At 47.4% G+C, this 24,969-nt stretch overlaps 1 protein-coding gene across 4 annotated transcripts in view; it reads left to right on the top strand.

Annotated features, from left to right (window-relative positions):
* Window positions 1–24,969, top strand: part of LOC119979694 — a 253,384-nt gene that overhangs the window by 658 nt on the left and 227,757 nt on the right. For all 4 annotated transcript variants that reach the window (XM_038822283.1, XM_038822274.1, XM_038822266.1 and 1 more), the window contains exons 2-4: window positions 6,178–6,257; window positions 10,640–10,743; window positions 12,659–12,768. The gene's annotated coding sequence lies outside the window, so the exon portion shown is untranslated. The remainder of the gene's footprint in view (window positions 1–6,177; window positions 6,258–10,639; window positions 10,744–12,658; window positions 12,769–24,969) is intronic.

The raw sequence follows: 24,969 nt of genomic DNA, 5'->3' as shown, positions 1-24,969 counted from the left end.
TTAAAGTATTTGAATATTGGGCCTGCCAGAAGGGATTGAGGGCAGGGACCCGACAGATTATTTGGCCCAGATGCTGGACAGCTTGGTCGAAAGAGACAGCTTCCTCAAGCCGCTGGAGATCGACAGGGCACACAGGTCACTCGATCAAACCCCAAGGCCGGGCAGCAGCCAAGGGTGATACTCGACAGGTATCAGGCTCGGGAGAGGATCTTGATTTGGGCTCGGCAGACAAAGGCGAGCAATTGGGAAGGATACAGAATACAGGTATACCAAGACATTGGGGCAGACCTGGAAAAGCGCAGGACCGAGTTTAACCAAGCGAAATCGGCCGTGTACAAGAATAGAATAATATTTGGGATGTTATTCCCAGCCAGGCTCTGGGTGACATTCCAGAATAAAGAACATTATTTCACCACCCAGCAGAGGAGGATGAATGGCCTTGACAAAAAGCAGACAAAGCAGCGATGAGGAAGATGGAGAGAGAGAAAGGAGAAAGAAAAGTGATGGGCATGAACAATGTTTGCGCGGGACAGTACGGTGGACAGTAGAGGCCTGGATAGAGTGGACGTGGAGAGGATGTTTCCACTTGTCGGAAAAACTAGAAGCAGAGAACACACCTCAGACTAAAGGGACGATCCTTTAAAACAGAGATGAGGAGGAATTTCTTCAGCCGGAGGGTGGTGAATCTGTGGAACTCTTTGCCGCCGAAGGCTGTTGAGGCCAAATCACCGATTGTCTTTAAGACAGAGATAGATAGGTTTTTGATTAATCAGGGGGCCGGGTTATGGGGGAGAAGGCAGGAGAATGGGGATGAGAAAAATATCAGTCTTGTTTGAATGGCGGAGCAGACCCGATGGGCCGAGTGGCCTAATTCTGCTAATATGTCTTATGGTCTAGTACTGCCTCGTATTGAGCAGGAGCACCAGCTCACAGGAAGGAAGGGGCAAGGTCAGCGGAGCGTAGGAAAGGGGGCAGAGGAGATGGCAATTAATTGAGCATAAGGAGGGGTAATATTGAACACCGGGGGAGGGGCCACCATACCAGTGGGGAAAGCTAGTGCCGGGAGGTATGAAAGCAAGGGGGCTGTGGCGCATCTCCCAGTGGCGAGGAAAGGTCTGGTAGGGGTAGGGGACCACAGGGATAGGGAAGGGGAAGGTAGGGGGCCTAATAGTGAGGGGGGTATGGGGGGAGTGGGTGAGGGTAGAAAGGTGGGAAGGGGGACCACTGGGGTAGCATAATGTGAAGGAAGGGAACGGTTTTAGATTGGCTTCAGTAGGTCAGGTTCGGGTTGAAGGAACAAGTTGGCACCGTAAGCAGCCACTTTGGTGGGTCCCTGAACAAAGGGTGACCCCAGAGTACAGAGGCCCAGCCTAATGGTGAGAACGGTGACCACGGCCATTTTGGATTGCCCCTTAACAAAGGAAAACTCCAGAGTGCAGGGGCGCATCTACAAGGTAAGTACGGTTGATCCCACAGGAAAGGAGGGGGACAGAAACCGCCCACCAGGATAGTCACCTGGAACTTGCGGGGACTTAGCGGCCCACTGAAAAGATCCAGAGTCTTCGCCCATCTGAGAAGATTGAAAGCCGACACCGTCTTCCTGCAAGAGACGCACCTTAGGGAGAAGGACCGACTGCGGATACGGAAGGGCTGGCTGGGACAGACCTACCATTCCTGCTATGGGACGAGAGCTGGGGCATAGCTATTTTGATAAGCAAGAGGATGGTGTTTACGGAGACAAAGATGGTTAAGGACTAAGGGGGACAGTACGTCATGGTCAGTGGTGTCCGAGATGGGGCACCGGTAGTCCTGGTAAACGTGTAAACGCCCAACTGGGACAACACGGATTTTATAAAAAAGACCATGGCGGAAATTCCCGACATAGATAGGCATCGACTGATCATGGCGGGGGGACTTTAACTGCATACAGAACTCATTGGCGGACCAATCAAACTTCAGAACGGGAAAAACGACAGGCATGGCTGGGGAACAGATGGGGGCAGTGGACCCATGGCAGTTCCTGCACCCAGGTGAGAAGGAATTCTCATTCTTCTCAGTGGTACACAAGGTCTACACCCATATCAACTTCTTTGTAGTGAGGAAATTCGTGCTTCCAGAAGTAGAGTGGAATCCCTGCGATTGTCAACTCCGACCATGCTCCACATTACATGGATGTGAGGTTGGAGATGGGCCATGCCCAACGCCCTACATGGAGGTTGGACACGGCCCTCTTGGCCGACAAGGTCTGCCAGAAAACATCACAAGCCATAGGCGAGTATATAACAAAAAACCGGAACGGGAAAGTCTCACCTTCCATGTTCTGGGAGGCACTAAAGGCGGTGATTAGGGGAGAGCCGACAAGGCTCGTAGAGACAGGGAAGAGAGGGCGGCTCGGCAGCAACTGATCGACTCCATCCTCGAGGTCGACAGAAGGTACTCCGAGGCCCTGATCATAGAGCTTCTGGCAGAGAGGAAAAAGCTAGAAATGGACTTTAACTTGCTATCCACCAGAAAGGCAGTGCCCCAATTCTGCTAGACACGGGGGTCTTATTCATAACATAGCATTTCGGTGTTGTTGTGTTCTTTATTCCAATTTCATCCATGTGTGATCCCGCTGCTGTCACTTTGTTGAACTGAACTACCAAAGCTTCCGACACATTCCAGCTGTTGTTCAATTTTGTTCCTCAGTACATACTTCACTCTGATTTTGACTCTGCTGTATTCTTTTGAGTACAGTGTCACAGCACTGTCTGTACTGGAATTCAGTGTCACAGCACTGTCTGTACTGGGGTACAGTATAACAACACTCTCTGTACTGGAATTCAGTGTCACAGCACTGTCTGTACTGGGATACAGTGTAACAACACTCTCTGTACTGGAATACAGTGTCACAGCACTGTCTGTACTGGGATACAGTGTCACAGCACTGTCTGTACTGGGATACAGTGTCACAGCACTGTCTGTACTGGAATTCAGTGTCACAGCACTGTCTGTACTGGAATTCAGTGTCACAGCACTGTCTGTACTGGAATACAGTGTCACAGCACTATCTACTGGGGTACAGTGTAACAACACTCTCTGTACTGGAATACAGTGTCACAGCACTGTCTACTGGGATACAGTGTCACAGCACTCTGTACTGGAATACAGTGTCACAACACTGTCTCTACTGGGATACAGTGTCACAACACTGTCTTTACTGGAATACTGTGTCACAGCACTGTCTGTACTGGGATACAGTGTCACAACACTGTCTTTACTGAAGTACAGTGTCACAGCACTGTCTGTACTGGGATACAGTGTCACAACACTGTCTTTACTGGAATACAGTTTCACAGCACTGTCTGTACTGGAATACAGTGTCACAGCACTGTCTGTACTGGGGTACAGTGTCACAGCACTGTCTGTACTGGAATACAGTGTCACAGCACTGTCTACTGGGGTACAGTGTAACAACACTCTGTACTGGGGTACAGTGTCACAGCACTGTCTGTACTTGGATACAGTGTCACAACACTATTTACTGGAATACAGTGTCACAGCACTGCCTGTACTGGGGTACAGTGTGACTGCACTTTCTGTACTGGAATACAGTGTCACAGCACTGTCTGTACTGTCATACAGTGTCACAGCACTGTACTGGGGTACAGTGTAACAACACTCTCTGTACTGGCGTACAGTGTCACAGCACTGTCTGTACTGGGGTACAGTGTCAGCACTGTCTGTACTGGAGTACAGTGTCACAGCACTTTCTGTACTGCAATACAGTGTCACAGCACTGCCTGTACTGGGGTACAGTGTCACAGCACTGCCTGTACTGGGGTACAGTGTCACAGCACTATCTGTACTGGGATATAGTGTCACAGCACTGTCTGTACTGGGTTACCGTGTCACAGCACTGTCTGTACTGGTCTACAGTGTCACAGCACTGTCTGTACTGGGGTACACTGTCATGGCAGTGTCTGTACTGGGGTACACTGTCATAGCAGTGTCTGTACTGGGGTACAGTGTCATGGCAGTGTCTGTACTGGGGTACACTGTCATAGCAGTGTCTGTACTGGGGTACAGTGTCATGGCAGTGTCTGTACTGGGGTACACTGTCATGGCAGTTGGAGATGGGCCATGCCCAACGCCCTACATGGAGGTTGGACACGGCCCTCTTGGCCTACAAGGTCAGCCAGAAAACATCACAAGCCATAGGCGAGTATATAACAGACAACCGGAACGGGAAAGTCTCACCTTCCATGTTCTGGAAGGCACTAAAGGCGGTGATTAGGGGAGAGCCGACAAGGCTCGTAGAGACAGGGAAGAGAGGGCGGCTCGGCAGCAACTGATCGACTCCATCCTGGAGGCCGACAGAAGGTACTCCGAGGCCCTGATCATAGAGCTTCTGGCAGAGAGGAAAAAGCTAGAAATGGACTTTAACTTGCTATCCACCAGAAAGGCAGTGCCCCAATTCTGCTAGACACGGGGGTCGGTTTATGAACACGGAGAGAAGGCTAACCGCCTTCTGGCTCACCAGCTGAGAAAGCAGGTAGCCATGAGGGAAATTCCCAGGTGAGGGACAGCAGAGCTGGAATGGTAGCCAAACCAAAATGGTCAACAAAGCATTTGAGGCCTTCTACCGGGGACTCAGGGATTAAATGGTTCCTCGATGGACTGGACAATCATGGGAAACGACAGACGAGGGGAGCAGGAAGCACCAATAGAACTGGGAGAGGTCATGGAGAGCATCAACATGCAGACGGGGAAGGCGCTGGGACCAGACAGGTTTCTGGTGGACTTTTGCAAAAAACGTGCACCGGCTTCTGTGAGACAACTTGTCTGCTCGAGGTGTACAACCAGACCATGAGAAGATAAAGAACAAAGAACAAAGAAAATTACAGAACAGGAACAGGCCCTTTGCCCTCCCAGCCTGCGCCGATCCAGATCCTTTATCTAAACCTGTCTCCTATTTTCCAAGGTCTACATCCCTCTGTTCCCCGCCCGTTCATATATCTGTCTAGCTGCATCTTAAATGATGCTATCGTGCCCGCCTCTACCACCTCCGCTGGCAAAGCGTTCCAGGTACCCACCACCCTCTGCGTAAAAAACTTTCCACGCACATCTCCCTTAAACTTTCCCCCTCTCACTTTGAAATCGTGACCCCTTGTAATTGACACCCCCAATCTTGGAAAAAGCTTGTTGCTATCAACCCTGTCCATACCTCTCATAATTTTGTAGACCTCAATCAGGTCCCCCCTCAGCCTCCGTCTTTCCAACGAAAACAATCCTAATCTACTCAACCTTTCTTCATAGCTAGCACCCTCCATACCAGGCAACATCCTGGTGAACCTCCTCTGCACCCTCTCTAAAGCATCCACTTCCTTCTGGTAATGTGGCGACCAGAATGGCACGCAGTATTCCAAATGTGGCCTAACCAAAGTCCTATACAACTGTAACATGACCTGCCGACTCTTGTACTCAATACCCCGTCCGATGAAGGCAAGCACGCTGTATGCCTTCTTGACCACTCTATCAACCTGCGTTGCCACCTTCAGGGTACAATGGACCTGAACTCCCAGATCTCTCTGTACATCAATTTTCCCCAGGACTCTTCCATTGACCATATAGTCCACTCTTGAATTTGATCTTCCAAAATGCATCACCTCGTATTTGCCTGGATTGAACTCCATCTGTCATTTCTCTGCCCAACTCTCCAATCTATCTATATTTTGCTGTATTCTCCGACAGTCCTCCTCGCTATCTGCAACTCCACCAATCTTAGTGTCATCTGCAAACTTGCTAATCAGACCACCTATACCTTCTTCCAGGTCATTTATGTATATCACAAACAACAGTGGTCCGAGCACGGATCCCTGTGGTACACCACTAGTCACCCTTCTCCATTTTTGTGACACCCACTTCCACCACTACTCTCTGTCTCCTGTTGCCCAGCCAGTTCTTTATCCATCTAGCTAGTACACCCTGAACCCCATACGACTTCACTTTTTCTATCAACCAGCCATGGGAAACTTTATCAAACGCCTTACCAAAGTCTATGTATATGACATCTACAGCCCTTCCCTCATCAATTAACTTTGTCACTTCCTCAAAGAATTCTATTAGGTTTGTAAGACATGACCTTCCCTGCACAAAACCATGCTGCCTATCACTGATAAGTCTATTTTCTTCCAGATGTGAATAGATTCTATATATAAAGGCGATATTAAACATGTCACGTCCAACAGACAAAAAAGGAGTCCTCAAGATGCTAGGTATGATAAATTTAAAGGTAAATTAATTCCTAATTTCTGAGCATAAACTACATGCTTGCTCGAAATAATGAAAAGAGATACGATTTTCCAATGGTCAGAAAGACATGAGCATGACTGGCGAATGCTATAGGAAGCATTGACACCAGCTCCAGTGCTGACATTTTTTGACCTTACAAGGAAGACAAAAATATCGACGTGTCGAAAGATGGGTTAGGAGCAGTGTTATTGCAGCAAGACAATGATGAAAATTGGCTTCCTATTGCTTGTGGTTCTAGGTCAATGACTGACACAGAGCGTAGATATGCTCAGATAGAGAAAGAATGTTTAGGTCTGATCAATGGCTTAGATAAATTTCACAATTATGTATATGGCCTACCGACATTCTTGGTTGAAACATATCACAGACTGTTAGTATGCCTACCAACATTCTTGGTTGAAACAGATCATAGACTGCTAGTAACAATTATAAGAAAAAACTTGAATGAGATGTCACCGAGAATGCAAAGGATAATAATCTTTATTGTCACAAGTAGGCTTACATTAACACTGCAATGACGTTACTGTGAAAATCCCCGAGTCGCCACATTCCGCGCCTGTTTGGGTACACTGACGGAGAAATCAGAATATCCAATTCACCTCACAAACATGTCTTTCGGGACTTGTGGGAGGAAACCGGAGCACCCGGAGGAAATCCACGCAGACAGAGGGAGAACATACAGACTCTGCACAGACAGTGACCCAAGCCGGGAATTGAACCTGGGACCCTGGCATTGTGAGGCAACTGTGCTAACCACTGTGCTACAGTGCCCACCCATAATGATGATGACACTCCAGACTTCAATCTCATTTACACTCCAGGAAAACATATCGTAGTCACTGATGCACTCTCACGAGCTATGGATATGGTGGAAGAACAATGCATGGATGAGGATGTGCAAATACAAGTAAATCTTGTGACAGAATCACTTCCAGTGTCCGATGTGTAATCAAAGTTGATCAAAGCAGAAATCAAAAAGGATGAAGTGTTACAAAGGATCATAAAATATCTCAGTGAGGGATGGCCAGAAGGATCCTGTTCCAAATATTACAACATTTGAGCAGAGCTGAGTGCAGCCAATGATTATTTGCTCAAGCAAAACAGGATTGTCATACCACGATCTCTAATGTATGATTCGACAGAAGATTCATTGTTACTCCTTCCTATTATCCCAGAGGGAACATGTTGGGCCTGTACACTCCCCACTTCCTTTTTGAATGCCCACCACTTCTCCTTGTAGATTTCCCCACAAGTGACTCTTTCCAGTGCCTTATTTTACTAAATTCCGCTCCCCCCCCCGCACTTGATAGCACTGTTGATGACTCCTTCCATCACTTTGCTGATGATGGACAGTAGACTGATAGGGCAGTAATTGGCTGGGTTGGATTTACCCTGTTTCTGATGTACAGGCAACCCTGAGTAACTTTTCACATTGATGAATAGATGCCAGTGTTGCACTGAAACAGCATGGCTAGGGGTATGGCAAGTTCTGGAGCACAAGTCTTCAGTTCTATTGTCGGTAATATTGTCAGAGCCCATACCTTTGCAGTATTCAATGCCTTCAGCTGTTTCTTGACATCACATGGAGTGAATCGTATTGGCTGAAGACTGATATCTATAATGCTCGAGACCTCCGGAGAAGATTGGGATGGATCATGCATGCGGCACTTCTGGCTAAAGATTGTTGCAAAAAGCTTCACCTTTGTCTTTTGTACAGATGTGCTGGGCTCCTCCATCATTGAGGATTGGATTGGATTTGTTTATTGTCACGTGTACCGAGATACAGTGAAAAGTATTTTTCTGCGAGCAGCTCAACAGATCATTAAGTACATGAAAATAAAATAAAATAAAATACATAATAGGGCAACACAAGGTACACATAGACACCGGCATTGGGTGAAGCATACAGGGGTGCAGTGTTAATTAGATCAGTCCATAAGAGGGTCGTATAGGAGCCTGGTAACAGCGGGGAAGAAGCTGTTTTTGAGACTGTTCAAAAACGTTTGTATCTCCTGCCCGATGGAAGAAGTTGGAAGAGTGAGTAAGCCAGGTGGGACGGGTCTTTGATTATGCTGCCCGCTTTCCCCAGGCAGCGGGAGGTGTAAATGGAGTCAATGGATGGGAGAAAGGTTCGTGTGATAGACTGCGCTGAGTTCCCGACTCTCTGAAGTTTCTTGCGGTCTTGGGCCGAGCAGTTGCCATACCAGGCAATGATGCTGTCAGTTAGGATGCTTTCTATGGTGCATCTATAAAAGTTGGTAAGTGTTAATGTGGACATGCTGAATTTCCTTAGTTTCCTGAGGAAGTATAGGAGCTGTTGTGCTTTCTCGGTGGTAGTTTCGATGTGGGTGGACCAGGACAGATTTTTGGTGATGTGTACCCCTAGGAATTTGAAGCTGTTAAATATCTCCACCTCGGCCCCGTTGATGCTGATAAGGGTGCGTACAGCACTTTGCTTCCTGAAGTCAATGACCAGCTCTTTAGTTTTGTTGGCATTGAGGGATAGATTGTTGTCGCTGCACCACTCCACTAGGTTCTCTATCTCCCGCCTGTATTCTGACTCGGCGTTATTCGAGATTCGGCCCACTATGGTCGTATCGTCAGCAAACTTATAGATGGAGTAGGAACCAAATTTTGCCACGCAGTCGTGTGTGTACAGGGAGCATAGTAGGGGGCTAAGTACGCAGCCTTGCAGAGCCCCGGTATTGAGGTCTATTGTGGAAGAGGTGTTGTTTATTCTTACTGATTGTGGTCTGTGGATCAGAAAGTCAAGGATCCAGTTGCAGAGTGAGGAGCCAAGTCCTAGGTTTTGGAGCTTTGGTATGAGCTTGGCTGGGATTAGGTGTTGAAGGCGAAGCTGTAGTCAATAAATAGGAGTCTTGATGTGGGAGTCCTTGTTGTCAAGATGCTCTAGGGATGAGTGTAGGGCCAGGGAAATGGCGTCTGCTGTGGTCTGGTTGCAGCGGTACGCAAATTGCAGTGGATCAAGGCGATCTGGGAGTATGGAGTTGATGCGCTTCATGACTTACCTCTCGAAGCACTTCATTATGACTGATGTCAGGGCCACCTGATGGTAGTCATTGACCCACGTTGCCTGGTTCTTCTTTGGCACCGGTATGATGGTGGACTTCTTGAAGCAGGTGGGGACCTCGGAGTGAAGTAGGGACAGGTTAAAGATGTCAGCGAATACCTCTGCCAACTGGTCCGGGCAGGCTCTGAGTGCACGACCAGTGATCCCGTCCAGGGTGTCACTTTCAGGAAGGCCGATTTGACTTCGGAAGCTGTGATGGTGGGTATGGGTGTGTTATGCGCTGCTGGGGCATTTGACAGTGGACCGTTGGTTTCCTGCTCAAACCAAGCATAGAATGCATTGGGTTCATTGGGGAGGGGTGCGCTGCTGCTGGAGTTACTGCTTGGCTTAGCTTGTAGCCCGTTAGTTGTTTAGGCCTTGCTACAACCGTCGAGAGTCTGTAATGCGAGTTTGTGACTTTAGCTTGGTCTGATATTCTCTCTTGGCATCACTTTGAAAAAGCACTGAGGATGGTGGCAAGGGGACAGAATATGCTCTGGGTGGGGGACTTCAATGTCGACCACCAAGAGTGGCTCAGTAGTACCACCACAGACTGAGCTGGCCAGCTCTTAAGGATATAGCTGCTAGACTGGGACTGCAGCAGATGGTGAAGGAACCAACAAGAGGGAAAAACAATCTTCACCTCACCCTCACCAACCTGCCTGTTGCAGATGCATCTGTCTATGACAGTATCAGTAGAAGCGCAGTCCTTGTGGAGACAAAGTCTCGTATTCGGCTGAGGATACCCTCCATCGTGTTGTGTGATACTACCACAGTGCTAAATTTTTAATATAATCTTTATTGTCAGAAGTAGGCTCCGGAGCACCCAGAGGAAACCCACGCTGACACAAGGAGAACGTGGAGTCTCTGCGCAGACGGTGACCCAAGCCTGGAATTGAATCTGGGGCCTTGGCATTGTGAAGCAATAGTGCTAACCACTGTGCTATCGTGCTGCCCTGGGCAACTCCCTCCCGACTGTATACCACTGTCCTGCCACCTCTGCTGGGTCTTTCCTGACGGTTAGACAGGACATACACAGGAATGGTGATAATGGAGTCTGTGACATTGTCTGGACAGTATGATCCTGTGATTATGATGATGCCAGGCTGTTTGACTCATCTGTGAGACAGCTCACTCAACTTTGACACAAGCCCCAGATATTAGTAAGGAGGACTTTGCAGGGTAAACAGGGCTGGGTTTGCCTTTATAGTTTCCGCTGCCTGGGTTGATGTTGGATGGTCCGTTCAGTTTCATTCTTTTTTTGTGTTTTCGTAGAGATTGAATGAAATATAGTGGTTTGCTAGGCCATTTCAGAGGCCGTTTAAGAATCAACTACATGGCGATAGCTATGTATCTGGAGTCACATCTAGGCCAGACAGGTGAGAATGGCAGATTTCCTACCCTAAAGGATATTAGTGAACCAGATTGGTTTTTACGACAATCAACAATGGTTTCATGGTCATGGTCATCATTAAACTTTTAAATCCAGATATTTTATTGAATTTATATTCCACCACCTGCCAGGGATTTGAACTCTCGTCCCCATTACCTTGGGTCTCTGGATTACTAGTCCAGCGACAATACCACTATGCCAGTACGTCTCGGGCCACTCGTTTTTCCTCTCTGTTACCAGTGAGCAGAGATCGTGGGATTTCTTTGAAGGGATCCTCAAATAGGCTCTTTTTTAAAATAACATCATCCAAAAATTAAATTGAGGCCCTATCGGACCTCTCAGGTGGATATCAAAGATCCCATGGTTACTATTTTGAAGTAGAGCAAGGGAGTTACATCCAATATGCTGACCAATATTTATCCTGCAACATTGTTGTTTTGTTGGATCCTGTTTTGCACAATATGTTTGCTGAGTTTCTTGCATTACAATAGTGACTGATCTTCAAAAGTACTTAATTTCATAGAATTTACAGTGCAGAAGGAGGCCATTCGGCCCATCAAGTCCACACTGGCCCTTGGAAAGAGCACCCTACCCAAGCCCACACCTCCACCCTATCCCCATAACCCAGTAATACCACCCAACACTAAGGGCAATTTTGGACATTAAGTGCAATTTAGCATGGCCAATCCATCTAACCTGCACATCTTTGGACTGGGAGGAAACCGGAGCACCCGGAGGAAACCCATGCACACACAGGAAGAACGTGCAGACTCTGCACAGACAGTGACCCAAGCCGGGAATCAAATCTGGAACCCTGGAGCTGTGAAGCAATTGTGCTAACCACTATGCTGCCGTGCTTCCCAAATTGACTTAATTGGCTGTGAAACAATTTGTGACAATCTATAGCTGTGAAAGGCTCGTGGGTGGTAGGGTGGCACAGTGGTTAGCACGACTGCCTCACAGTGCTAGTAACCCGGGTTCAATTCCAGTCCTGGTTGACTGTGTGGAATTTATACATTCTCCCATTGTCTTGTTTGGGTTGCCTCCGGGTGCTCCGGTTTCCTCCCACAGTCTAAAGAGATGCAGGTTAGGTGGATTGGCCATGATAAATTACCCCGAGTGTCCAAAGATGTTCAGGTTAGGTGTGGCTACTGGTATGGGGCAAGGGAGTGGACCTAAGTAGCGTGCACTTTCAGAGGGTCGGTGCAGATTCGATGGGCCGAATGGCTTCTTTCTGCACTGTAGGGATTACATGGAAAAGTTTTTCTTTTCTCTATCTAATTATGCTGATGCCTGCAATGCAGGTGCAGACAGGGTGTGGAATAATGCTTGCAAAATCGGTTCCTCCCTCATGCCCAATTCTATTTTCCACCTGGAAAAGAAACCTATTTGTTCTGCCATTTTTGTTCTGTTTAATATGTTAATCTGGAAATGCATTTATCTTAAATATGTAAAATCATTGTCAACAATAAACAAGGAAAGATCTCAGTTGGTGAGTACATTAGACAATGGCTCGGTTAGAGGGTTGTTGACTTGTGGAGTTTGCATAAAATTGAGATGATTGAAGCAATACTGAGTTCTGAACTGTAGATGGCATTGTCGGCCTTTCTATGAAGGGATGCTGACATTCAGTTAACAAATTAAATAGTCACCTGGAAACCTGAGAAACATTGCCACAGGATGGCAGCTTAACAAATTTACTGTCCTTTCCCGATGGACAGAAAGGTTTTATGACAATTGGAGTGCAACATCAAATAGAATTACTATGGAAACTGCCTCGCTTACCAGCATGGAGCTGTTTCTGGGATCGAGGAATGGGAAGAAGGAGACCAAATCTCTAGCATTACCAGATTGAGGGTCTTAAGTGTCAAGCTGCATTCTGATAGTTTTTTTCCCCCCAGAGCCAGGGAGCATTGACAGAGGCTCTCAGTGATCCTGCAACACAGATTCTGGAACACTGGGATAGAATCTGGGATCAATGAAAGAGTTTCTTGCATCTTGGAAGAAGGAGGTAGGTTTCATGATCTGGAAACATTGGGAGTTAATTTCTGCATCAGTGACGCCTGTGAATATGGCCTAATCAGTCGTGAAAAAGGAGAGACTCAGCAATGAGGATTCTTGGGAGTGATAAGTCCAACAGAAATTGGAAGAAGCATTGAGAAAGCTTGAGTATATTTGGGCAGTAGAGAGGGGTGGGTGGTGGTGGGAGGTGGGGCACATTGTATAGGTAGGGCAGTCTTATGAGGCAGATGGGTCCAGGAGAATGAAACTCAAAACTATGTTCGACCCAAAACATCCTAGACTCCTTGTCCATCAAACCACAATCTGCATATTTGAAGTTTGAATTGGTGAAAGTTTCATAAAAATTAAGAGTGGTTGGAAAATTGTGGATACTGCCATCCAAATTTCTGATTTGTGCTGAAGGCAGACAAGACATGTTGCTCGTTGTGTTTTCTCTTTAATTGGCTCTGTTTATGGCGGTTAATATGGTCGCCTTCCTTAATCCTAATTACGTTTGCTCAAGAGTCGCCAGGTATCTTTCGATACCGCCACAAGGTTCAAAACCGAATACTAATCAAAGACTCGATACACCAGTTAGTAAGTTCGAAATCAATGCTCATTTATTTACACACACAGTCAATTATACTCATGCACAAACTCTACCAAATAAACTATCACTACTACTAAAGCCTATACTTAGCTTTGGGAGCCCACTCAGTCAGAGGAACAATGGCCGTTGTCCGGTTCTGAGGCTGCTGGGGTCGAACTGGTACGGAATAGTAGCTAGGAGCATCTATCTCGTAGCGTGTGTTGACTTTGGACTTACTTGTTCTGGTGCAGCTGCTAGGCAGGCCTCTCGTCGCTGAGAGCCAAGGCCAAGAAGAGCGATTCTCTCTTGGGGACTTCTTCTTATACCCAAAGGTGGCTTCATGCGCTTTTGGGCGGTCCTTGAACTTGGTCCCAATTAATTGGACTGTATCCTGATCATTAGTATCGATTTCCTCCAATAAAGGGGTGGTTGCCCTGATTGCTGGGCGGGCCCTAGGTGGCCGTTGGCCTGCTTTGTTCTAGTCTCCTCTGGCGCCGGAGTGTCTGCTTTAGTATCGTTTACCTAAATGTTTCTCTTTTGTCCCCGGAGATGGCTCATTAGTATGGTAATGGTTTTGTAGTATTGGTCTTAATGGTTTTTTTTTTAAAATGAGGGAGTCACAGATGGTGACCAATTATAAAGGGTGATTGGCAATAAACACAAACACATGAGATCTTAAGCAAGATAATGACAGGTATTATGCTTATGTTCACAGGACTCCGGAAACCTCAAGGACTACAAACTCCAATCAGCAGACAAACCTTGCACCTGCTTACTTTCTCAGCATTGTCCATTTTTCCCTTCATTCTCTGCAAGTGTCCATTTTGTAATCGGGACGTGGCCACCCCAGGTGGCTACACTCCCTCCTTGTGATCCTCAACGCAAAGCGTGAAGGATCACATTACCGCGTCGTCTTCGTTCTCTGACCAAGCGGGGCACCCATGACTAGGCTCTACACTGTCCTATACTATGCAACACAATTTTACCTTAATCATTTTAAATACATACATTATGAAAAAAACTCTACAGGGCGCTATGGCTTTCAGGCATGCATTACAAAATTAAAAAAACTGGAACCTCTATCTATCCTCAATAAACTATTCTCACTCAACAATCCAAAAATATTCTAACATCTTAAACTGTACAAATAGCAGCACACAAATTTCTCTGGCTTGGCAGTCAAGCACAGAGTTTACACTTCTTTATTGAAACAAACAACACACACAAAAACGGATGCACTTTAATTCATGTCAAGGGGTTCGGGGCTCTGGTGGAGTCTGAAAATAGGGGACCTGAACGTGTATACCGGGGTTCGAGAGCGGTAGGCTCTCCTTTGCCATTTTCTGATCCTAATTGTCTGTACGACACTGCAAAGTATCGCCAGTGCTAAGAGTACTTCTACTACGTATGAGGTTGAATACCAAGTGATAAACGTATCACACCAGGTCGGGGTATTGTCAACTGTCGCTGGGTTCTGTGTATTGCAGGGGTGAGAATCATTGACGGCCTGTGGGGAAGGGGTGAGGGGGTTAGGGTCCGTGCGCAATCGAAGGGATCCTGCTAAGATCCATGTGACAAAGATGGAGGTCGTCTTCATCTTTCTTTCTCTTCTCTTCTTGTAGTCCTTGAGGTTTCCGGAGTCCTGTGAACACAAGCATAATACCTGTTATTATCTTGCTTAAGATCTTGTGTGTTTGTCTGTCTCTCCTTTATTGCCAATCACCCTTTATAATTGGTCACCATCTGTGACTCCCTCATTTAAAAAAAAACCGAATTGCTGGACAAGACATCCTAGAAAAATACTGACACAGTGCGAGCCGTCTCGCAGCCTGTGCGATTTACCATCCTAATGTTTGAGGATGTAAATAGCATATGGAGAGCAACCTGAGGGTTGCCGTGAAACAAACAAAAATTTTTCGAACCAAAAGTGCCAAAATGGGGTGTGTATGGGCCGCGGCAGGTAAGAAATTGATGGAATCCCCGGGTAGGACGGTGATCAGTGCCGTATGTGCTCTACCCGAGCGTAGCTGACCAGAGGGGGGTCCTCAAGCAGGGCAGGGATTAGTGCTGTTTCTCCACTGCCTGAGCAACCGGCAAGAACGGGTAAGAATGTGGTCGTCTTGGGGGTTGCAGTAATGCCTCTACTCTCTCGAACAGAAGAGCAGTTACAAAATGGTGTCAGGGCAAATTTTTAACTTCTGAAAGGTTTCTGCGGACAAACTAGTTCCTCTGAACAGTTGTCTGTGGACAAACTTGTTCCATTAACTGCCAGGGGGCGTTAACGGAGTGGTGGCGTGGGGCTGTGAAAATGTGCAAACTCTTAAACAATCAACACTTAATAGTAACACTAACAAACAAACATACAACAAACATGGGGCAGGTTCCATCAGAAAGGACACCGTATCTCTCCATCGGTTCCTTTTTCCCATCATCTGGACACCTCATTTCTCAGTAGCGAACAGAATCGCAAAGGGATTCGTTTGGTGGGAGTCAGACTCAATGTCATCATCTTCTCCCGGCTGCCATACTCTCGACTGGAGTAACCTTGCCAAAGCTGCGTGGTGCGAATTGTGGGTCCATCTCATCGTTCCGGATGAGCCTGAACGAATTGTATCGGTGCCAGAATCGTGTGTCGAGTTTGAAACTGTTGGGGTGCAATCCGTAATCGTCGGGTGGTGGGTCTGGGTCAGAGGCTTTTATGTACGTGATCTCGAAGGGGTCACTGGAATCATGCTCGGAATCGCTGGGAGTTGGGCCTGGTACAGGGGGATAGTCGTAATGTGGTGTGCTGTGGCTGTCGTCATTGCTGTCACTATCACTGTCACTGCTGCTGCTGGTTGGGGGCGGGGAGAGGCGGAGTCGAGTCTCTGGGGGTGGAGTTGAAGTCATGTCTGAGGATGGGCTGGACTGGCTGGGGGAGGTTAGGAATGTGTCATCTGTGGGCGGGGCATGCTCATCTGCTGCTGCGAGCAGGATGTGGTGTGTGTGGCTATTCTGCGAGCCATAAGCCTTAAGCTGGCTTATGTGGAACCATGCAAACTTGCCATTGGGATATGTAATCTTGTATACCGAGGGGCTGACTTTGTCTGAAATGGAGTACGGTCCGGAAAATTTTGGGGAAAGGGATGAACTTGGGTTGTATAGGGAAAGCATCACGTGCTGCCCTACTGCAAATTCAGTGGCATGTACTGTCTTGTCGAAACAAGCCTTGCTCTGTTTCCTCCGTGTCCCAAGTCTCACAGCTGCTGCAAGTTGGGCTGCCTCAATGTTCTCGAGTAGCTGCTATACAGCATTTTCATGTGTGAGGGCTGTGCCTGCGGGGCTGGCCAAATCCAGTCCTAATAAATACTCTGTCCCTTTCATGGGGCATCCGGTCATGAGAGTGTGGGGGGTGGGGTGTATCCTGTGGACGTGGATACCGTGTTACATAAAAATATTCAAGCAAATGGGAGAACTGAATCCCAGGTGCTGTAATTCTGCTGTACCATTTTCCTGAGGGTGGCTTTCAATGTCCTGTTCATCCTCTCTACAATACCACTTGATGGAGGGTGGTGTGCAATATGAAACTTTTGTCTAATGCCGAAAATTGTGAGGACGTTTTTCATTACGCGTCCTGTGAAATGGGAGCCTTGATCGGCCTCTATACTGCGGGGGAGTCCCCATCTTGTGAAGATGTGGTGGGTTAGGATTTTTGCGGTTGTCTTTGCCGTATTCGTTCGTGATGGAAAAGCTTCCACCCATTTTGTGAAGGTGTCGATGACCACCAACACATACTTATATCCATTCTGCAAGGGGGTAGGGGTCCTATGTAATCTATCTGGAGATTAGTCCAGGGGCCATTAACGGGGCGGGTATGACTAAGTTGAGCCTTTTTTGCATATCTGTCCGGATTGTTCTGGGCACAGATCAAGCAATTCTCTATATAGTGGGTAACATCGGCTTATAAATTAGGCCACCAGCAGACTGGTCTGAGGTGGGCTAAAGTGGGTTCAATTCCTTGGTGTCCATGATTGTCATGGAACTGACAAATGATCTGGTTCCTGTCCTGCCTGGGAACTACATAAATGCCTTCCTTCAGAATCACACCGTCATCTGTGGTTAACAAATTTTTCAACTTGTCATAAGGGGCTGGGATGTTTCCCTTTAAAACTTCCCTGAGTTTCTCATCTTACTTTTGAGCCTTCGCTAAATTCTGTATGTTGGTCTGTGAGACCTGAACTGCGTGTACTGGAGTGCTTTCAGTGGGGAGGGGGTTCCAAAAATAACCATGCCTGGAACCTGCCTTCGCTAGGGCGTCTGCTTTAACGTTACCGGGAGGGAAGAACGGTGATGACTGCAAACCTTAATAATTCCATACTTTCTGTCTTTTGCTCTCTCTAAAATATGGCGGAGTAATGGGGCTGAGGGTAGGGGTTTTCAGTCCGCGGGAAACAAATCCCCTTGTTTCCCACAGGGGTAGGAATTCCGTCAAACTATTACAGACATACAAGCTGTCCGAGTAGATGTCTGCTGGGGTCGGGAACGAGTCGGGGTGGTCTACAATATATGCGATCGCTGTCAGTTCTGCTGCCTGCGAGCCTAAGTGTCCTGGCAACTTTAGGGAAATCTCTTCTAGGGCGCGTCCCTGCGCGTCCTCTACATAAATTCCGCAAACGGTAATTCTTTCAACATTTAAAACCGTGGAGGAGCCATCCACATAAATCTTCAGGGATGCGCATGTGTCTGTGGGCTGGGGTCTCTGGGGTGTACTACCTGTTTTCTTGGGAGGTGTCTTAGGAATAAATGGGCCTGTGTTGTGTTTACTGGTGATGATCTCACACTCATGAGGGGTGCCTGCATACTGCAAATTATCGGCAAGGAAAGTGTGGGTCTTGGTTCGTTTAACTGTAATGTCCCGTCCCTGTAAAAGAAGGGTCCAACGGGCTGCCCGTATTTGGCTGCCTGTGCCATCTGGGCTGGTTTAGCTCACCAGGCTAAATCGCTGGCTTTTAAAGCAGACCAAGCAGGCCAGCAGCATGGTTCGATTCCCGTACCAGCCTCCCCGGACAGGCGCCGGAATGTGGCGACTAGGGGCTTTTCACAGTAACTTCATTGAAGCATACTCGTGACAATAAGCGATTTTCATTTTCATTTCATTTCATCTTTAAGTCGGCCGTCTAACTGTGTTGGGGTGTGTTCAGTGAGGATGGTGATGGGGTTGAGTCCTGTTATGTATGCGAAGTACTGTACTGCCCAAAAAACTGCGAGCAGGTGCCTTTCACAGGCAGAAAATCCTTGCTCGACAGGATCTAAAATGCATGAGGCGTATGCTACGGGTCGTAATTGGTCATGGCGTTCCTGGAGGAGCACGGCCGAAAGGGTTCGGTCCGTGCTTGCTACTTTGATAGCGTATGGGGAAAGTGGATCTGGGACCTGTACAGCAGGGGGCTGTGCTGAGTGCTCTCTTTAAAGCATCCATGGCATCCGTATGCTGTGGAAGCCATTCCCAAGGTGCCTGCTTCTTGAGAAGTTCAGATAGGGGCGCTGCTTTAGTGGCAAAACCATCGATATGGTTTCGGCAGTAGCCAACCAGCCCTTGAAATGACTGGAGGGCTGAGACATTGTGGGGAAGGGGCAATTTGACAATCGAGTCAATTCTCTTTTGCTCGATCTCGCGTTTACCGTGAGTGATTGAGAAAGGACGTACTGGCACTGGAGGGTGTGCAGAGGAGATTCACTAGGTTAATCCCAGAGCTGAAGGGGTTGGATTATGAGGAGGGGTTGAGTAGACTGGGACTGTACTCATTGGAATTTAGAAGGATGAGGGGGGATCTTATAGAACATTTAAAATTATGAGGGGAATAGATAGGATAGATGCGGGCAGGTTGTTTCCACTGGCGGGTGAAAGCAGAATTAGGGGGCATAGCCTCAAAATAAGGGAAGTAGATTTAGGACTGAGTTTAGGAGGAACTTCTTCACCCAAAGGGTTGTGAATCTATGGAATTCCTTGCCCAGTGACGCAGTTGAGGCTCCTTCATTACATGTTTTTAAGGTAAAGATAGATAGTTTTTTGAAGAATAAAGGGATTAAGGGTTATGGTGTTCGGGCCGGAAAGTGGAACTGAGTCCACAAAAGATCAGCCATGATCTAATTGAATGGCGGAGCAGGCTCGAGGGGCCAGATGGCCTACTCCTGCTCCTAGTTCTTATGTTCTTATGTTCTTATGATTACTGTACTCAAGTAATTCACTTTTTCCTTCAAAATCTGGGCCTTTTTGGGATTAACTTTACAACCAATTTCTTTTAGGAGTCCTAGGAGTTCGGCGAGAAGCGAAATGTGCTCTGCCTTTGTGTCTGTCTGTAGTAGCAAGTCGTCTACATATTGGACCAGGCAATTGGGGTGGGAAAATTTTGCAAATCCATTTGCCAGCTGTCGGTGGAAAATGGAGGGGGAGTTGTGGAAGCCTTGTTGAAGGCACGTCCATGTATACTGCTGTCCTTTGAATGTGAAGGCGAATTTATACTGGCACGCTTTATCAATGGAATGGACCAAAAGCCGTTGCTAATGTCCAAACCTGAAAATAATTTTGACTGGAGTCCCTGTTTGAGCATGGTCTCGGGACACGTGGCTATGGTGGTGGCTGCTGCTGTGGTTACTTTGTTCAGTTCCCGGTAATCAATGGTCAGTCGCCATGATCAATCTGGTTTCCTGACGGGCCAAATTGGGGCATTGTTTATGGAGGCTACTGATCTCAGTATGCCTTGGTGTAGTAAACTATCTATTACTTTCGAGATTTCTCCCTCTGCTTCCTGGGGAAATCCGTACTGCTTCTGGGGTTTAGGGGTCAGGACCTGTGATTATGCAAAGAGCCAGCCAGTTTGCCACAGTCGTGCTTGTGCTGTGGAAATGCTGCTTTGTGTTCCTGCAGGATTGCCCTAACCTGTCTGTCTGAACTAATGGTTCGAGGGTCGAACCAGAAGTCTCCTACTGAGCTTATTCTGTTCTCGTACTCTCCAACTGCGAGCGTGGCGGGGGCTCGTGCTGCCTCTGCCATTCTCCAAACACACTTGTTAACAGGATCAAAAGAAAGGTTGTGGGAGCTCATGAAATCGATCCCTAGGATATGTTCTGCTGTCTGGGGAAGATTAACTAAAATTATGGGGTGCTTGGTGGTAATGTTGCCTATCTGTATCGCTACGGGGGCTGTGATGTGTCCCTGTTGTAAATGACCTGTAAAGCCGCTGAGTGTGATGGTGTCTGTTGTGGGCCACGTGTCCCTCTGGAACATCGTGGAGGAATTGAGTGTGGTGCGGGACCCTCCTGTGTCCCAAAGAAATTCTACGGGCTGTCTCCGGACTTTGCCTGCTACGACCGGTCGACCGGACTTGTCCCAAAGGGTGTCGCAGACCCAAGTTGGGGAGCCCGAACACCGTCAGTCGGTGCCGTTCATGTCTCCATTGTCTGAACGGGTGCTAACGCTGTGAATAGGCTTTGCCCTATTCCTGTTTAGGGTGCCTGTCTGTTGGACTCTCTGCTGCTTTTGTGGCACGTTGCACTCTCATGCAAGTGTCCTAAATGTCCACAGTTGTAACACTCCTGTGATTGGGCTGGGGTGGGCTGTTCCTGCCCTCATTTACCCATGTGGGGTTCTGGTGTGCTTTAACTGGATGCATATCTGCATCTGCCTGCTCTTCCTCGGGTTTGGTAAATGCGGTTTTGCCTTGTACTGATTGCTCCCAAGCGCGGGACAACCTTTTCAAAACCTGTTTTTCATTGTGGGCCTCGTCTAGGGGTCATAATTTGCGCAAGCTCACTGTCCTGCCTCTGTCGCATGAGAGACCAGGATTCGAGTCCATTTGGCCATGTTATCTGCAGACAAATGGGCGCGGGCTATCTCTCCAAAAACTGCGTGAAGTGAATCCACAAGACAGAGCTGTGGGGTGCTCTGTCTTCTTTTGCCTACATTTGTTTAGGCCTTCTACCGGGAAGTTGTAGCCGATCGCGTCAAGGATCGCTGTGTGCATCTCTTGGAGTGTGCCTCCTCCTACATTCTGTGGGTCGGGAAGGGCTGCCACGACTGAAGGTCGAGGCTTAAAACTGTGAGCTTTACCTGCTCTCTCTCGTCCAGGCCATACATGGTGGCCTGCTGTTTAACTTTCGCGAAAAATTGGTGAGGGTCTGATGTGGGGAGGAACGGTGTAATTTTTCCACATGCGTCCCATAATTGGTTACGGTTAACGGGGTTGTGTAAAGGAAATCTGTGTCTCCTTCTGCTGCGGCCCTGCGGTGTGTGGTTACAGGGTTCATGGGGTATGTTCTGCCTGTTCAGTGGGGGGGGTTTGGAGTGCTCTCCTTTTCTGGGGTTTTTCCTGCGTACATGCTCCATGTACGTATCTATGGGCTGTTTCATTCAATTCCTGCCAATCGGGACCGTTTTCCTGATCTAATGTACTCTGAAATCCATTTTGAACGGAAAGCAGGGATTGCAATTCTGCAATTTGCTTCCGGCACTTTGCGTCGTCTACGGAGCTCTGCCTTTGTTCCGTTGTGGAAGTATGGAGTGCTCGTAGGGCTGATTTCAAATCATTGCACTGTTTCTGCAATTTCTCTACCTGTTGCTCGGTTTCTTGTGTGTCCTGGTAGGCCTTATCATCCACAAGAAGAGCTTAGGGAAAGCTCGCAAGCCAATGGCAATCGTGTCCTGCTTGGCACAATTGCGAGGCACAGAGGAGGTTGTTAGGACGCTCCGTAGAGAGATAGAGGAGAGAGATAGAACCAGCGAGGTAGACGTGAGTGAGGTAGAGAAGCTACTTAAGTTCGCGAGACAAGACTGGTGTGCCCTCTTGGCATCATCCACCTCTCTGTCCTTCGCTGCTAACTGCTCTCTCAAATCTCTATTCTCCTTCTCTACCTCACTCACGTCTACCTCGCTGGTTCTATCTCTCTACTCTATCTCTCTACGGAGCATCGTAACGACCTCCTCTGTGCCTCGCAATTGTGCCAAGCAGGACACGATTGCCATCGGCTTGCGAGCTTTCCCTAAGCTCTTCTTGTGGATCTCTGACAGGTTCTCCCACCAAGTATGTCCTATACTCCCGGGACCTGTTTCCTCATTAGCGCAGAATTCACTCCAAAGGGGCCATCCTTTCCCTTTGAGATATTTCCTGATCTCGTCTTCCCAAACAGGACACTGTCCTACTCTACTGGTCGCTGCGACCTCAAATTCCTGGGGTTTCATAAGGCGTTCCATTGCCTTCATTGCTATCTTTTCTATCTCTGGGTTCTCTACTAAATTTGGAACAGGGGGTGATAAAGTGGTGATGTAAACACTGGTACGACTTACGCTATTTTCCGGCCTACAAAACTCCCGACAGTTTTACGCAACAAAATCTCTTAGGTTTAACTTATATCCCTGTTAGTACGCATGCATTAACACACTTCTGAATTTCGGAGGCTTGATCAGTATTGTTCAAACACTTGTGGTTTTTCTGTTTCTAATTGGATTCTCAATTCAAATTTGGGTTCTCTCGGAGTGGTTAGGCCACTTCTAAATCAAGTCCCGTCAGATGTCGCCAGTAAATGTTGCTCGTTGTGTTCTCTCTTTAATTGGCTCTGTTTATGGCGGTTAATATGGTCGCCGTCCTTAATTTAATTACGTTTTGCTCAAGAGTCGCCAGGTATCTTTCGATACCGCCACAAGGTTCAAAACCGAATACTGATCAAAGATTCGATACTCCAGCTAGTAAGTTCGAAATCAATTGCTCATTTATTTACACACACAGTCAATTATACTCGTGCACAAACTCTACCAACTAAACTATCACTACTACTAAAGCCTATACTTAGCTTTGGATTTCCACTCAGTTAGAGGAACAATGGCTGTTATCCAGCTCTGAGGCTGTTAGGGTCGAACTGGTACGGAATAGTAGCTAGGAGCGTCTATCTCATAGCGTGTGTTGACTTTGGACTTACTTGTTCTGGTGCAGCTGCTAGGCAGGCCTCTCGTCGCTGAGAGTCAAGGCCAAGAAGAGCGATTCTCTCTTGGGGGCTTCTTCTTATACCCAAAGGGGGCTTTGCGCACTTTTGGGCGGTCCTTGAACTTGGTCCCAATTAATTGGACCGTATCCTGATCATTGGCATCAATTTCCTGATTGCTGGGCGGGCCCTAGGTGGCCGTTGGCCTGCTTTGTTCTAGACTCCTCTGGCGCCGGGGTGTCTGCTTTAGTATCGTTTACCTAAATGTTTCTCTTTTGAACCCAGAGATGGCTTATTAGTATGCTAATGGTTTTGCAGTAGCGGTCTTGTCTGGGAGCAGCAAACCTCCAATCAACAGACAAACCTTGCGCCTGCCTGCTTTCTCAGCATTGTCCATTGATCCCTTCATTCTCTGCAAGTGTCCATTTTGTAATCGGGACGTGGCCACCCCAGGTGGCTACAAACAGTAGTGGATAATACTAGATATTTATGTCACTGTTTGAAATTGAAAGTAGATGGGGGAATTTTGTACATGAGGCATCATAGTGAATGTAAGCGCACACTCATGTTTTTCTCTTAGATTTGCTTACACCTCAAGAGCCTTAGAATTGTGCTTAACTAACTTGCTGGAATTTTTAGAAGAGATAACAGAAAAGGGTTTTGCTGTTGATGTGATGTACCTAGACTTTCAAAAGGCATTTGATAAGTGCCACGCAACAGACTTGTGAAAAATGTTATAGCTCAAGGAATAAAAGGAATAGTAACAATGTGGATACAAAATTGGCTGAGTAATAGGCACCAGGGAGTAATGAGCAATAGATATTTTTCAGGCTGGTGGAAAATTTGTAGTGGTGTTCCCCAGGAGTCAGTATTGGGTCATTGCTTTTCCTGATATTTATTAAGGAGCTAGATCTTGGTGTGAAGGGGACAATTTCAAAGTTGGTGGATGAGTCCCAGAAGCATTGTAAACTACGTGGAGGATAGTACAGAATTTTAAAAGGACATGGGAAAAGTTTGTAGAATGAGCACGTAGATAGCAGATGATTTTCATGCAGAGAAGTGTGAGCTGATACACTTTGGTAGGAAGAACATGGAAAGACAAGGGCCACAATTGTTAAGGAAGTGCAGGAGCAGAGGGACCTGGGTCAGCATGTGCAGAGATAATTGAAGTGGCAGGACAGGTGAAGAGAGCAATTAAAGCAGGCAGTATTCTTGACTTTATTAATAGGGGCATAGAGTACAGGAGCAAGGGATATTATGCTGACCTCATATTAGACCAGGTTTGTCCAAGGTTTAGCTCAGGGGCCTGGATACAGCCTGCGATGTCACTCCACTTGGCTCCCCGAGGCAGCTTTTAATATTTGTGCCAACACTTAAATTTCAACATAACCCTTGGAGCTTCTCCGCTGATCATGGACTGTTTCTCTTTGCATTTATTGCTGATAGGCTGACTAGTCAATGGCAGGGGCTGTGGCCCAAGGAGCCCAGCAAGGAGCCCGAGAGACATTTATGTTGCGGCTGTGGAGGAGGGCCTGGGGGGAGTGGGGAGGGGGGTGCAGGTCTTTTCGAGCCAGGGTGGGCAAGATCATATTGGGCTGAGCAAAGTTTTTCAAAAATTAGGTTGGACCAGGGAGGAGATGGTGACTGAGTGGGTCTATATGCATGAGA

This window comes from Scyliorhinus canicula, chromosome 2 (assembly GCF_902713615.1).
Source record: "Scyliorhinus canicula chromosome 2, sScyCan1.1, whole genome shotgun sequence".
Lineage (NCBI taxonomy): Eukaryota > Metazoa > Chordata > Chondrichthyes > Carcharhiniformes > Scyliorhinidae > Scyliorhinus > Scyliorhinus canicula.
Note: the sequence above shows the minus strand (reverse complement) of the source record. Positions and strands in the feature narration are given on the sequence as shown.